Source organism: Brienomyrus brachyistius, chromosome 13, assembly GCF_023856365.1.
Source record: "Brienomyrus brachyistius isolate T26 chromosome 13, BBRACH_0.4, whole genome shotgun sequence".
Lineage (NCBI taxonomy): Eukaryota > Metazoa > Chordata > Actinopteri > Osteoglossiformes > Mormyridae > Brienomyrus > Brienomyrus brachyistius.
Genome location: NC_064545.1, coordinates 21,572,553 through 21,589,295, shown reverse-complemented (window position 1 = coordinate 21,589,295; position 16,743 = coordinate 21,572,553). Strand labels below are relative to the sequence as shown.

The following is a 16,743-nucleotide window of genomic DNA, read 5'->3' as shown; positions in this document are numbered from 1 at the left end:
CTTTTGCCATTATGGTCATGGATGGGACGCACTGTCGCCCCCTGCTGACCACTTGTTACTGTTGCGCAGCATCACACAATTTTGCTTGAAATCAGAGGATTGCCTGCACATTTTGCAGTCACCAGAGACAATGCAGTGAAATTCATGTATTGCTGCCCAGAAAAGATAATTTAAAACTCAGAGGCATATTCACTAAGATCTCAGTTTCTGGCCTGCTGTATATATAAAAGTGTAAAATGTCTTTTTTTCTCTTGATTTCAAGCTGATTTAAGTGCACATCATACATAAATCCATGTAAGTGAGAAGGGAAGGGAAACTCCGGAGCTATACAACTTGGAGAGACATTCGGATGTCATTTGATTGGTGGAGAAATGGTGCCGCCTCTTTAACCGGTCAGTCCCTGTCTTGCCAGAGTGTTTTTTTTTTTTGGTGCTAATGGTGAGTAATAGTCACATTTCACATAGTATGCCTTCCTACCAATGATCATTCATTTCTCTGCATGCTTTTGTTACACCGCTCTTGTAAATCGGTGTTGTCAGCATGTTCGATTTCAGCACGTGCTTCCCGGGTGCTGTGTGAGTTAGTGGAATAAGAGTCAGTGTGACTGTTTTACTGCCGAACTCCGCCTTTGACTGCGCCGCCATATCAATCCGAACGGCTCTCCGGTCATGTTCCCCATTCCTGGCATACTAATCATTTTTCATCCCATGAAGGCGTTTGCTTTACAGGTATTTATCTATAATGGTGTCCTTGTGAAAACCTTCGGAGAAGCCAACTTCAGCAAAGGGCAAGGATGAGAAAAGGATATAAAAGAAAAGCAAGAGGCGACTGATGTGAGTCATCTTCCGACTCGGATACAGAAAAAGGAAGTACATTTGTACAGGGTGTACTGAAGAGCCAGATTGTTTAAAATGTATAAAAATGATGAATCCTTTATTTGCCATTTGTAGAAGTACAGGTATATTGGAATTCTTCTCTTTGCCTGGCCAATCTTGCTTTTTATAGATGGGGGGGGGGGAGCACAGTGCAGGGTCAGCCAACATGCAGCACCCCTGCTGTGGCGAGGGGCCGGGGGTCGGGGGTGTTAAGGGCCTTGCTCAAAAGCCCACATAGTGACCTTCTGATCATAGACACAGAGGCTCAGCGCTCCAGAAAATTGAGGGGAAGCACGAATGCAGTCACCCAGTACCAGTAATTATGCAGTAGAGATTCCCACATTTGGTGAGTTTGCAGGGGTCAGTACAGCCGCGATGCAATGGCTGGGCCACCTTCGTGATCAAGGTGTCTCCCCTGCCAGGTGAGCATGCTTGCATAAAACAACAGCCCATCACAGGGCTTATACACCATCATGCTCTGGGCATTTTAGAGATGCCAGTTAGCCTAGCTTGTCTTTTGATTGTGGTGGGAAACCTACCCATAGCAGACATTTACTTTTTATTCATTATGCAAATGCTTTTCATCCAAAGCGACATGCAGATTTTTGAGAAATCAGGGTCAGACGGTCCCTGGAGATATTGGTGGATCATGGGTCTCGCTCAGGGGCCAAGTAATGGGTCTGAGCCGAAGACCCTCCTATGACAGGTACTGCATTTGGCATGCTGCTGCTCGGAGCCATGCGAAAGAAGGGGAGCATGCAAACTGCGCACAAAACAACCCTGCATGCATGAAGCAACCGTGCAACCCACTATGATTTTTGACTAATAAATGCATGCCCTCTTATCTCTCCTTTCATCTGACAAGCAACTTTTAAAAAAAAGGGGGAAATATATATAAATATATATATTTTTTTTTTTCCCCAAACTATAAACCAAATGCTAGACACAAGTGCCCCTCCACTGCTGACTCAGCAGACGGGTGACAAGAAGGCCGATACTTTCTGTCCAGTTTTTTTCTTAAACGTAGTCATGACGTGTTGATTTTGTTTCGCGTTAGCTTTTTCCATGAATTGTTCAATTAAAAAATTCTAAACGTTAATTACAAAATATAAATTGTAATTGATTATTGCATCCCTCACTATCGACTGTATTCTAATTAATGTTTTCTAATTACTGCAATTAATCAATTAAAGAAACGTGCATCATTTTGATTAGAAGCATCTGCTAAATAAATACAAAACACTTTGTGTTTACAATAAACACTTTGAGGTTGATAACCTCAATTCTCCTATGATACGACTGAGCTCATAAGTTCAGTGGGTGACTCGCTGGATCTATATTTGTTCCTTGCCTAGCTTATGTGTCTGCATCTAGCACTAATGCACATTGTCACTCGCTATAAATGCCTCTGATTCCACATCAAGAATCTTGCAAAAAGTGGCCCCTTCTCTTTGAAGTTGTTTTTTTGTTCTTTTGGTGATTCTGGTGCTGTCAAATGAAGAGCGCAGAACCGGTAAAGGCCAATGGCTTTTTGTTAAGCAAGAATATCACAGAGGTTATTTGCAATCTGGCTTGACATGCTGAACGGCACAAGTATTCCAGCGCTTGACGATACTGTGCGTTTTAGCTTGTCCAGCGGCGACCAATGAGAAAACTCTATACAGAATACACGGAGCTGACAAATCAGAATGCTAATTATATAAATAGAAAGGTTGTCAGTTTTGTGTCTGTGTTAATAGAATAAGAAGAAATGATCACATTTAGTCTCCATAATTTTGTTCGTGTGGGCTTTTGCCTGCTTGTTTCAAGGTTCATGTATGATAAGTGTATGTCTCTTGTTGGTTTGTTTGGTCTGGGCTGGATGGGGGTTTAAGCAGAATTTTTGTCCATTTCAAACAGTGATTTGTTAGTGTTCATATATATATATATAGTGAGTACATACCAGGAAACCCCCAGTACTTTTCTGCTAATACCATGTCTGTCCGGGGTTTACTGACCTCTACTCGCGTCTGCTGGAGTAGTTTCCAAACAAATCATTTTTTAATGTCACAGACTCGAAAAACAAAAGTTCGAAACTACAGAGACAAACTAAAAGTTCATGGCGATTTGAGGCTTTATCATTGCTCTGTGTTTCACTCAGATCCAGGCTCTTCGCTCTGTGGTTCCCATTGTGCGTCCAGTACATTCACAAAATGACTTGACACTTTAATACAGCCCCTTCCTTGCCCACACAGGAAGTGAGCTTTAACAGATAAAGCTCTCATCTTGTCTCGCTGCCGCGACGTAGCTGTCTCAATGTGTATTCATGTGTAGGCAAAGCAAGGCAGTCTGTCTTCACTGTTTCCTCACATTTTCTTTGTAGTGTAGGATCTGCTTTCACGGAAAATAAGGGCCACGATAAACAACCCCAGATTTATTCACAATCGGGTATATTGGTATATTCACACAAACAGGGAATGTGACTCAAGTTGTCAGTGGGTCTCATACATACAGTACAGCAGATTCATACACAGTTAAGACAAGGTGATGGTCATATGCTGTCTATCCAGGCCTGTCACCACAGGGGGCCAAAGGGGGTGTCGTCACCTCAGATGGACTACCCTGCCCCCTCAGTGAAGATTTAGCCCTAATTTCAATTATTTTTTAAATTTATTTTCATTTTTAAATACTAATATATAATTCAGGTCTGCGTAATCTGCTAAATCCCAAGTTACGTTCTAGCACACATTTTCAAATCCTAACAAACCCACTTGATTGGTTGTCTGCGTGAGCATGAGCTACCTAATGTAGCGTAAGACTTGTTGGGTCATGTTGCGTGTCGTGCACTCTGAGACGCCGGATTTCCCACAGTATTTCTCGAAGGTAGCTAGCTGCTTTATGTCGGTAAACGTTGCTGGCTCTGTTGAAATCAAGCTCAGAGAGTCGCTGTCATGTGACGTTGTGTGAATGGTACGTGTTTCCTGGGGTTTGTTGATCTGTTAGTGTGTGTGTGGGTGTGTGTGTAAGTGCTATGATGCACTGCTTAAGCAATCATAAAGCTGCGTAGAACCTGTGTATTTTTCGGGGGTTAAGTCATCACCCCCTCTCTCCATTTCAGTTGCCCCCCCCATGACGGTCCAGCTGTTATATACCAAATACATTTGTGGTTGATAAATTTGCAAAAAGTCTGAGAGTGCGTGCCAGTGCAAGGAGTGTTGGAATAAAGGCAGCATGTACAATATATATGTACAGTACAAATCGCATTACAGTATTATGCATTCAGGCAGGTAGGATTCTCCTAGCTTTTCCAAATCCAGATTCATCCATCTGTCAGAAGGTGAACCTTGTTTACTTAACCCAGTGAACATGTTTGCACTGCTCCAAATTTCAATAGCAGCCAGCATTACACTGCTCTAGAGTTCAATTGCAGCTAGCATTACACTGCTCCAGTGTTCAATGGCAGCCAGTGTTACACTGCTCCGGAGTTCAATAGCAGCCAGCATTACACTGCTCTAGAGTTCAATTGCAGCTAGCATTACACTGCTCCAGTGTTCAATGGCAGCCAGTGTTACACTGCTCCGGAGTTCAATTGCAGCTAGCATTACACTGCTCCAGAGTTCAATTGTAGCCAGCATTACACTGCTCCGGAGTTCAATTGCAGCTAGCATTACACTGCTCCAGAGTTCAATTGTAGCCAACATTACACTACTCCAGTGTTCAATGGCAGCCAGCATTACACTGCTCCGGAGTTCAATTGCAACTAGCATTACACTGCTCCAGAGTTCAATTGTAGCCAACATTACACTACTCCAGTGTTCAATGGCAGCCAGCATTACACTGCCCGAGTGTTCAATAGCAGCCAGTATTACACTGCTCCAGTGTTCAATGGCAGCCAGCATTACACTGCCTGAGTGTTCAATAGCAGCCAACATTACACTACTCCAGTGTTCAATGGCAGCCAGCATTACACTGCCCGAGTGTTCAATAGCAGCCAGCATTACACTGCTCCAAAGTTCAATTACAGCCAGTGTCACACTGCTCCAGAGTTCAATTGCAGCCAGCATTACACTGCTCCAATGTTCAATAGCAGCCAGTGTTACACGGCTTCAGAGTTCAATTGCAGCCAGCTTTATAGTAGCTTCCAGAGACAGTTGGGAAGTTAGTGGCGAACTTTCTTACCGAGAACACCCTCTAGGTTTGGAGAACTCTTTTTGTAGGTTTGCGTGGTCTGCCACTTTGATCTGTTGTTCTTCCTAGACGTCTCACAGTCACTTCACTTACACTTAATGGGGGTTAGCACTTGCAGGGCAGAAATTTCACCAACTGACTTAGTGGAAATATGACAAGTTACTGAGATCTATAGTACGACCCATCTGACAACCAGTGTTTTCACTGTGTGATTGTATGCTTAATTATACACCTGTTCATGCAATGGGTGTGGCTTATTTTGCTAATTCCGCTACTTAAAAGCAATGCTTTTGGCTGTATAGTGTATGTGTTGCTGTGACCAATTTTTATTTGTGATTAATAATAATATAGGGGGCGGCATGGTGGTGCAGTGGTTAGCATTGTTGCCTCACACCTCTGGGACCCGGGTTTGAGTCTCCGCCTGGGTCACACGTGTGTGGAGTTTGCATGTTCTCCCCATGTCGTCGTGGGGTTTCCTCCGGGTACTCCGGTTTCCCCCCACAGTCCAAAAACATGCTGAGGTTAATTGGAGTCGCTAAATTGCCCATAGGTGTGCATGTGTGAGTGAATGGTGTGTGAGTGTGCCCTGCGATGGGCTGGCCCCCCATCCTGGGTTGTTCCCTGCCTCGTGCCCATTGCTTCCGGGATAGGCTCCGGACCCCCGCAACCCAATAGGATAAGCGGTTTGGAAAATGGATGGATTAATAATAATATTTTGAAATAGGACAGCAAGGGAAGATTCATATCTACAGCTTGCTGTATTGTTTTGTGAATAAATGGGTAATTCTCTTAGCATTGGTTCAAATAATCAAAAATATATTTGTGTGCCCCGGGTTCGAATCTCCGTCTGGTTTATGTGTGTGGAGTTTGCATGTTCTCCCCATGTCGTTGTCGGGTTTCCCCCCACAGTCCAAAAACATGCTGAGGCTAATTGGAGTTACTAAATTGCCCGTAGGTGTGCATGTGTGAGTGAATGGTGTGTGAGTGTGCCCAGTGATGGGCTGGCCCCCCATCCTGGGTTGTTCCCTGCCTCGTACCCATTGCTTCCGGGATAGGCTCCAGACCCCCCGCGACCCAGTAGGATAAGCGGTTTGGAAAATGGATGGATGGATGGATATTTGTGTGCCTGTGAATGAAGTGCTGGTTGTGGGGAAAACATTAGAACATACTAGATAAACCTACTGAATCGGTTTCAGTCGCCCACCATACGCCAATTCGCAGTTTTCGCTTAAATGGAAGGCTTTTGATTGTAGAACTTCAGGCTATGACTTGAGGAAGCCTGTGATTGTATTCCAGTTTATTTACAAAGAAAACTAACATTGAATAAATAATGTTAATAATGGAAGTTTGTTAAATTTACATGATGCTGAGTTCAATGTCTCACAAAAGGGTTATGGGCTTTCTGAGTGATCCATGGCTCCAGCATGCCTCCTAACCTTGTAAGATGAAACACGCAGATGCTATTTTTAATGGTAAAACCAAGACATAATATTGTGCTGGTTTGTGAGCATAAACAATCACATAATGCTGTTTTTGATAACACCATATCTCAGACTGCTATTCCATATTGCCATAAATTCATTTCTGGCTAACTCTCTGGTATGTGGGATGCACTGAAAGGCGAATTCTGTGCCAGAGTAAAAGGTCTTTCTTGATGGCCTGTCCTCTCATGTGTTGCTGGGTTGTGTCACGACCACTGTGAATTACGCGGGCAATTGCTCGGGCAAGCGAGCAAGCAGGAAGCAGGCAGGCAGAATACGGGGCAAAACAAGGGGTTTAATTGGAAGACGGGGACCAGGATACATCACACGCCAACTAACATCAATGACAGACAAGGGAAACAGGTAAGACCAGGACTTAAATAAGACAGGACTAATCAAAGTAAGTGGACAAAGCTGGAGACGATCAGGGAAGCACACGTGGGTAATCAGGGGGCGTGGCACACACGAGGAGCGGACGAGCCGGGCATGACAGGTTGACTTCACCCAAAATCTATTTTTGAGTACTTGGTTACACTAATATGTACTTTGTCACGTCTTGTGCACACTAATCAGCAGACCCTGACCTCAAGGCACCGTCATTGGGCAATTTCAAAACGGATTATTATTATTTTTTTATTTTTTTTACCAGGAAATACAGTACGTATTGCAGTTTGTTCTGTAACTGCCGTTCCTGCTACTAGAATGCGGTAAATTCTATATGACATTAACAAAATTAGGTGACCTTTACATTTGCCCGTTGTGGAGTAACGCTCTCTGGTGGATTCTTTGGGTCATGAGTCATCAGTCAGTGCCCATGCAGAATTAACATGAAGAGTCAGTCACTGTGTACCAGTATGTGTTGCTCCTGGGTAGAATGTAATGCATATATTTGCTATACACTATTACAATATTAATAACACTTATGACAATTAAATATGCTGTACACACACTTTATTCTTTACTTTATTCTTGTAATTCTCACACAGCTGGTTTTTTAACTGCTGCATTGAGAATTCATTTTTATTAACTCAAACCCTGCATTACGTTATTCAATCATTTTGTGATTCTGATTCATCGTAACAGTTGTGTTAATGTTGAAATGGCTCATAGCTTCATGCTTCACGAAATACATTAAATATTTTCAGTGGAACAGAAAAACACTTAATGATATTGGCAAACACCTTAAATATGATATCTAGATAAGGCTTTTGCACCAGTTACTGAGTAGAAATTTCAAACAGAGGTGTTAAAACAGCAGCGGGATTCTGCTGAACCACAAAGCCAAGCAGCAATGAGTAATGCTATATTCATATTTTTGTGTGTGTAGTATGAATAAATTTGTAGATAAAAGACAGGATGCAAATATATATAGTTTCCTACACTATTCCTTCAGACAGATGCACTCATACCTCAAAATGTGCTTTCTTGCAGTGCTGATTTCTTTGTCATAATTATTGCAAACGGTGGCGAAGCAAGTTGTTTAAAATCTCATTCTGTGTCAGTCGTCTGAAAGGAATCCCTCTCTAACCATTCAGCCTAGGTGTCAGACTTCTGTAATATTCCAAGCGGAAACAATGAGGAATTCCTTACTCCGAGTCTGTGTTTGAATCATGTTTTGGTAATACATGTTTCGGTCATTTTGCGTTGACCCTTATCTTTCGGCAAGACCATTTTGCGTCACGGTTTCTGCAGTCCTAACTGTACACAAGCGGCGACGGAAATGGAGTAAATAGCAAGGGTAGCTTTCTGTTGGTGGCAATATGTCACTCCTTTGGTATGTGCTAACTCCACTGTGAATAAGTCATGTTAAAGAATATTTTTAGTAACAGTACAGAATGTGCAAACTGGTGATGGAGGAGCGTGTCACCTTGCAGATACGCAAAGTTTATAGTACATGATGACATTTAAATTCACGCGTTTTTCCATAACTCTTTAAAGAAAGCTGGCAAAACATTATTATAATAACAACAATGATGATAATGATTATGATTATGATAATGATTATGATAATGATCATGATAATAATTATGATACTAATGGTGATGATACACCTTGTTCACGGCATATTCGGGGTTTGGTATTATTATTATTATTATTATATCTGTATATATTGGCTTTTTATGTAACTATGACTCAGACCAGGAACTGCAAACAGAACCACATGACAGATGAACTGAAGAGAGGAACAGAGAGGTGAGTTAGTGCCCCCCCAAGTGATGAGCTTACAGTCATAAGGGGCCGCGAGAAGTGAAGGATGGCTGTTTGCTTGTCCAGATTAGAAACAAAAAGCTGCGTGTTACATCACACATGGACATTACTCAGCTACGGGGATTAAAATGAAAGTCTTTGTGGGGAGTGGAGAAAAATAAAAGTTTTACGGGAACTGAGTATAAGTGACTAAATGCAAGTGCTTAACTTAGAGTGTGCACCTCTCCTGGAGGTTCAACCCCCCCCCCCCCCCCCCCATTTCAGGGAAGATGTAGCAAACACAAGTATGCATTAAATTAAGAAGAAAAAAAAACTTCAGTTTCTCATATAATTTCTGGAGAGGTGTTACACAGTGCTGGCTTGCATGTTTCCTGGAGTGACAGGAAGTGTGCTGCAATAAGATAATGTTGAGAAAACGATTCCAGGCAAACAGACGGGTCTCTCTATGCAGACAGTTACAGCTCCAGCGGCCTGTACCATGAAGCTGGATTCTTGCTTAGCTGGGTGACTTGTTAGACTTAAGGTACCCCAGTTTAAATGGACTTTATCGTTGTTCATTTACGTTTAGCTCAGACTACGCTAAATCTGACAACTTATTTGGCTAAGCTACAAATCTAGCCTTGCGACAGAGGCCCCAGTAGTGTGCATTTGCCTGATGTTTCTGACATGAGAAATCCTCTATGCATGCTGTAAATACCACAAAAAGCAGAGCTGAAGGAGGACAGTGCGACAGTGTTTTATCATCCAAAAGCGAAGCCGTTGAACATTGTCCTCCTTCAGTATCATTATTTGTTTGTTCGTTTATTGTATCTAATCTGTGGATATGCAACAGCGCTAACAAATGAACAGATCGCACCAGATTCAATTGTAGTTCAGCTGTGGACCAGAGTGAGCCAGTTGCTGATCATTGCTCTGTGGGATGGAGCCCATATCAGACCTGCTACGGGGATTGAAAGGGAAATTGTTTGTGAAGACTTCATCCATCCAAGAGCTTTACCACAACACAGACATCAAATAAATGACCCAGACTGGATTAAGAAGTCACTGAAACAAGATGCAGTAACAGGCAAAGAATATGCAAAATAAATACTGTACTTATAGTTGTAGACAGTCGACAAAAATGTTTAAGACTGTTTTTCTGGGTGGTAATGTGTTTAGAAAAAAAACAACACAATTTAACACTGGAATATACACAAGGCGGCAGAAAGCAAGTTTTGTCAATTCATTTAAATTACAAAAATTCTGTCGCACATGGTATCTCGCGCTGCTCACAAGAAAAGTGAAACATTAAAACTAGTGTAAATAACGTAATGTGATAGAATGCAACCTGATTTTTTTTGCATCTTTTGCATCCCCTAATGAAATGGCGTGCTAGGCGATCGCCTAGGTGTCCTTCAGGGTGGGCCGGCTAAGTTGGAGGGCTACAAGAACTGTGCTTTGTTTCCCAAACCTCTCCTGAACGTCATACCAGCCATTTCATGTATCAGTTAAATTTCACCAGCAGCTCACTTAATTAATTTAATTATGCCGCTTTTCCACTGCCCCTAAGAACCGGACTGTACCTGACCCGTGCCGCGAACTGGCTGTTTTCCATTGTGAAATATGTGAGCCGTGCCCGAGCTGTACCCATGTTGCATAAGCAGGGCCAAAAGCACGACCAAATCGAACTGGTTGTGTCGCCACCAGTTGATTGGTTGATATGCATGGAGATACCGCTCTTCTGCGCATAGATTATCTATAGGAAAAAGTGTATATTCTATATTCATTATTAGTAGTATCGCAGATGTGAATGCATTCACGAAAACGCAGAACCTGATCATTTCCAACCCCCTACTTAAAACAGTACTGTGGAACAGCTGAACGGAATGGTCTCGTAATGCAAATTTACACATGTGGATGTTAATTCCGCCAGCGTTCGGCACTTGCATTACATGGCGATGTCTCTTGAGTAGTGTCTGTCTGCGAAGATGGCTCTCAGGCTCCTTCCGGTTGATGCATAAACAGAACAATTCACCACTGTCACGCCCCGCCACTCTGTGGACCCTGCATGCACAAAAGAGAAGAAAATAAAAGAATAAAATGATAATTATGTAATGTCATTACTTCAGTACTGTTTCAATTCTGATGTTAAGGTATTTCACGTGTCCAGGATGAATAACACCGTAAATAACGCAACAGCAACTTCCAAAGCATTATACCGTTGAGAATGTTATAACGAAATTAATCATTTAAAAGTGATTAATAAATGTAGGCAGGACTTGGACAAGTAATCATAGATAACTTAGGTAACTGTTGATGCTGATAAAAGTACTATTTGCGTTTCTGTTGTGTGAATTTATATACATAAACAGTAAAATTTTAAACAGTGTCAACTAAATTAAGAAGCATATATTAAGCATTTTGATTTAGAATAGATTGACAATTATGAAACATAGATCGTGCACAAATATATGTGTGGGACTTTTTTTTTCAACACAATGAACAGATATACTCAATTTTGTAAACTAGTGAAAGTACTGTTCGTTCTCTGCACATGCGTCAACCTAACCGGAAGTGGCCTGACAGCAGGCGTGCTATCAGAAATTAGCAAACAGAAAGAAAAGAAGTATGTTACTGTCACTCCCCAAGCTCGACCACGCCTTCATCGTGGTTTAGTCAACAGATGCATTTGTATATTGCGTGGTTCTTGCAAATATTGGGGTGGCTTTAGGAGAGTTTTTGAAATAACACACTTTGACAGACATAAAATTATAGTTTTACCTCAACATGGAGCCATGCCAGAGACTCAAACCCTGGTACCAACAGGGAATAACAATCCAAAAGATACAAACTAATAAACACATAGCAACACAGGAAACCAAACAGACAGGGAAACAGAGCTTTTATTGATTTCTGTTTCATTAGTTTTGCTTTGGTCTGTCACTGTCCCTTTGTTCTATGTTTCTCTTCTGTTCTGTTAAGTAAAACATGGTTTTCGTTGGGGCCTCGTGAGCCGTGCTTCCTTTGCCATGCCCCGCTGTGACAGAACGAACCAAAGACGGGACCCAGGAGGGGTAGAACAAAAAAATAAAATAAAACAAATCTGCTGGGAATAAGACGGGAAAACTAACAAACTAGCAAGGAATAAAAATCCAAAAGATACAACTAACAGACACACAGCAACGCAGGAAGCCAAGCAGACCAGAAAACAGCCCCAGAGCTGCATGCTCAACCCCTTGAGCTATGCGGCGGCCTGGGGAAGAGGGAAACACACAGGGGAATAGGGATACAAGACAGGGAGGGGAGAAGCAGGGTGGCCAGTGACTCCTGCTGGCTAACAAGGAACACAGCAGGTAGAGCAGGGACAGACAGCCATTGACCCTGACACTAAGTTACAGGTGTACATGCTGAAAAGTCAAAGGTCAGCACCAAGACATGTACACTCATATATATACAGTTGATGTTGATAAAAAGGTTCAATGTGTAAGTATATCACACAGAATCATCATGACATATTTAGCTTTGTTAGAGAATGTTGCACAAGACTAGAGACCGCAATGATGATTCTTCCAATGATGATTAGTGGCTTATCAGCCATCTTAGACTGTCAAGAGCAACTAGACCCAGCTCTTGAGTGACCTGCATTACAAAATCATGCCGTTCCTCTCCGTCATTAAGTACCGAGAGGGAAAAGGTACAGCAGAGTTTTCATTTGACTGATATTTAGGCCTATACACGCACTTAAGGTCTGGCTTCTAACCCCAACTTACCAAGCACTTAGAGAAGAGGAATGCCGGTTCAATGGATTTTAAATTCGGCCATTTTTTTTATTCTGTCAGTGTCCGGATTGTTGAGCTGACCGCATTACCAGGGACGGTCACATGCTTATTCGGCAGTTTTTTTTTTTGTCACACTGAGAAATGTACTACCAAATAAAATGGTTTGCCGTTCCTCTATTTCGCATTCTATAAAACTTGCACTGAACATTCAGAGAATTTTTTTTCCTCTATAAATTTATTGTGAAATAATTTGATTCTGGAAAATAGTATATTGCAATATTGACTGTCTAATGAAAATTAAAATGTTAATGCAAAATACAATTAGAAGATCTTAAATAGAAGCCACATAATTTATAATGAAATAGAATGCATTTTTGTTTTAAAGTAAAATGACACATTAATTATTGAAATATGTATTCATTTACTTATTTATGTATATTAATATATTTCATTAGTATTATGGTGTTCCATATTATCCAGCATTTTCTTTGACTTTGCACAGAATATAATTCCATAAATCAGTTCCACAATATTTTATGCAAAAATAGTATAGAATATTGTGGAACGATTTTATGGAATTATTTGTTTGGCCTCTTTTGTTTCTTTGTACTGGAAATTCAGGTTGATTGTGTATCTCTGTAATGTTAAGTTGGGTAATCTGAGCCTTTTTCGTCTGCTTGCTTATTCTGTCACTTGGGTATCTATTTAGGTATTCTGTGCGTGACTGAGCAGGCAATTCCCATTATGAGTAACTGAAGGTCCTTCCAGTTTATCCCTGTTTATAGGCCTGTGGTCCAAAGACCATGCAGATGAGTAAGAGTTCAGTGTGAGTCATTGCAAGCATGTCATGGGGAACTGAATCTGAAATATGTTCCTGATTCCTCATTTTTTCCCGTGTGTCTGCCCTATGCTGGTCACAAAAGCACACATACCTGAGCTTCTTAATGTCGTGTTTATCTGTGCCATAGTTACATTCACTACATTGCCAAAAGTATTGGGACACCCCTCCAAATCATTGAATACGGGGGTTTCAATCGCTTCCATATCCACAGGTGTATAAATGCAAGCACCTAGGCATGCAGACTGCTTCTACAAACAGCTGTCTGCAGAGTCAGTAGCTGCAGACCTCCAAACTTTATATGGCCTTCAGATTAGCTCAAGAACAGTGCGTGGAGAACTTCATGGAATGGGTTTCCATGGCCGAGCTGCTGCATCCAAGCCTTACATCACCAAGTGCAATGCAAAGCGTCGGATGCAGTGGTGTAAAGTACGCTAAAGTACTCTAGAGCAGTGGAGACGTATTCTCTGGAGTGACGAATCACGCTTCTCTGTCTGGCAATCTGACGGACAAGTCTGGATTTGGTGGTTGCCAGGAGAACGGTGTTTGCCTGACTGCATTGTGCCAAATATAATGTTTGGTGGAGGAGGGATTATGGTGTGGGATTGTTTTTCAGGGGTTCCCATAGACACACTCCTAAACCTTGTGGAAAGCCTTCTCAGAAGAGTGGCAGTTGTTATACAGTAGCTGCAAAGGGTGGGCCAACTCCATTTTAAAGCCGATGTATTAAGAATGGGATGTCATTAAAGTTCATGTGTGTTAAGGCTGGTGTCCCAATAATGTTGACAATATAGTGACTGCGGTTCCGTGTGTTGAAGCTCACGGATATGCGTGACTAATGTTACATTCACATGTCATTAAGAGGCTGGCCAGATATTTCACAAATTGCCCTGAAGAAGAGTTATTGCCCCGGGACCCTGAAACAGAAGGGGGGGCACTGTGGCATCACATCACTAGGGTAGGGGGCTCAAATCACAGCCCCAGATCTGAGTGTGAAGTTTGCATATTCATCCCATATTTATGTGGCTGTCCTCCAAAACACATGTTTAGGGCAACTGCCAAAAATGGCTCATAAAGTGCGTGTACCTATGCATTGTCTTTAAAATCGTGCTAAAATTAAATAGCGCCGTACAGGTGATGCAGGGAAGCTCCAATGCAGGACAGGGGTGAAAGATTCAACTTTGTCTCCCGTTTGTGGGTGTGTGTGCCCATGTGTGTGAGTGTGATGGATGACATCCAGTCCAGGGTGGCCAGTGATTCCTGGGATGGTCTCACCATATCTGAATTAGCAATATGCAAAATGGATGGATGTAATTTGCCGGTGTGGCTTCCAGTTATGCGTTTTATTATATTGCATGCAATAACTGCACAGAAAATTCAGTGTGAAAGTTCGCTGATAAAATTGCATTCCTATGTAGTTTTAATCCAGCCTGTCTCACTGAAAAAAATTAAACAGAAGAAGATCGGATCGGCTTGCCGTTTTAACGTGATAATGATTTCATTGGCCAGACACACATTTGCAGATTGTAAATGGAGCCTTTTTCACTATTATTACAAAGCTAATAACTGGCCTTCTCTGCAGTGTTGGGCTTTTACATGTTCTCCTTGAGGTTCCATCGTGGCTCAGTGGTTAGCACTGTTGCCTGACTCTGCTAGGGTGACAGTTAGAATCTCATCTATGTGGTGTGTGTGGAGTTTGCATCTGATCCCTCTGTTGTAGGGGTTTCTTCCTGAAGTGCAAAGACATACCCTTTGGTTGACCCTAGTCGCTCAGTGCATGTCTGCATGCCCTGGGATGGACCAATGCACTTAACTTTCTGTCCACAATCCAAAGCCACATGTCTCTAAATGACCATTGTCTGCATGTTTGTGGGCAGTGATGGACTGGCATCCTGTTCAGTGTGTTCCTTACCATGTGACCTATGCTGCCTGGGATTGGTGGTACTGTCACGGATAAGTGGTTTGCAGCTAGGTGGATAAGAATTATAAATAAGAAGTTAACTATAAATACAGTTTGAGCTTTTATACTGAAACGTCTTTTCAGTGTCCATATGTGTGTTTGTTAATGCTGTTGTTCTGAAGAAAGCATTTTATAATTTTACATCTGACCAAACTACGTATTGCAACAAACCCATTGTTGTTTACTGCAAATCTAATTGTGCACTCTTTGGAAAAAAAAATTGAAGTGGTCTAGCTGTATGAGTGCATTACGGAAATTCCTTAATCCAGAGTGAAACTGAAAATTTCTCTTATAACAAATTTGAATTTTGACTGGAAAAAAATGTTTAATTTTCGACTTGGGGAAAGTGTGAAATGGATTTTTGTGAAAAATTTTGTCTTCATAAAAGGTCAAAAATACAAAAAAAAATGTATCAATCATAACGAATTTCAATAATTGGATGCAAAACAGCGTGGAGTGTCTCAGCTTTTGGGCCTTCTACAGGTCTGATACAAGATTCACGATACGACCTCTGAGGGGGGGGGTTTATTAAAGTGACCATTTAGAAAGCGTCTAGACGAACACTGGCGAATATGGTTATAACAAAGAGGTTTGAGTTCTTATCCTTATGCATAATTCATTATAATACACAGTACTGTGCTAAAGTCTTTTAAGCAATTAAGAGAAATGTTTAAAGCCGTTTATCTGGATAGTGAGTGCACGTTTTCTAAGAACAAAATATACAATTTAGCAGTAGAACGGATGCTTGAGGACAGCGTGGTGGTGCAGTGGTCAGCACTGTTGCCTCTGGGACTTGGGTTCTAGTCTCTGCCGTGGATCCATTTGTGTGGAGTTTCCATGTTTCCGCCATGTTGCCGTGAAGCTCCTCTGACTCCTCCAGTCTCGCCTCCCCCCACAGTCTATAACTATGCTGAGATGAATTGGAGATACCAAATTACTCATAGGTGTGTGTGGAGCCCTGCAATGGGTTGGCACCCCATCTGGGGTTGTTCCCTGCCTTCTGTCTGCCATCTTTGCGATAGGCTCCAGGAACCCCCCCCAACCCTGAATATGATAAGCCATGACAGAAGTTACGTAGGTCTAGCTGGATGGCTAGATGTTCACCACTTCGGTTCCCAGACCTCCCCTCAGGGGCACCTCAGCTCTTCCATGTCTTGCTTAAATTTCCCTACCAGCCCACCGAATTAATTAAATAAATTAGTTTAATAACTAATGACATATTGATTAGCTATACAAGGTGTGCTAGTGGTCTAGTCAAACAATACATGGGGTGTATTAGCTGGTTGCTGCTAATACTGTGTGATTTCAGGAGAGGTTCTGAAACGGCTCAGCTGACACACGTTGACAGGCATAATATCATAGTCTTACACCAACATGAAGATCATTTAAGCATCATATTCTGCCTAAAACTTTTGCACAGCACTATATATGACTTACAGTGTCGTGCTGCTTTTAT

General features: G+C 41.9%; 1 pseudogene; it reads right to left on the bottom strand.

Annotated features, from left to right (window-relative positions):
- Positions 1-1,157: 1,157 nt before the first annotated feature.
- LOC125706915 (U1 spliceosomal RNA) lies at positions 1,158-1,305 on the bottom strand (annotated as a pseudogene).
- Positions 1,306-16,743: the final 15,438 nt, after the last annotated feature.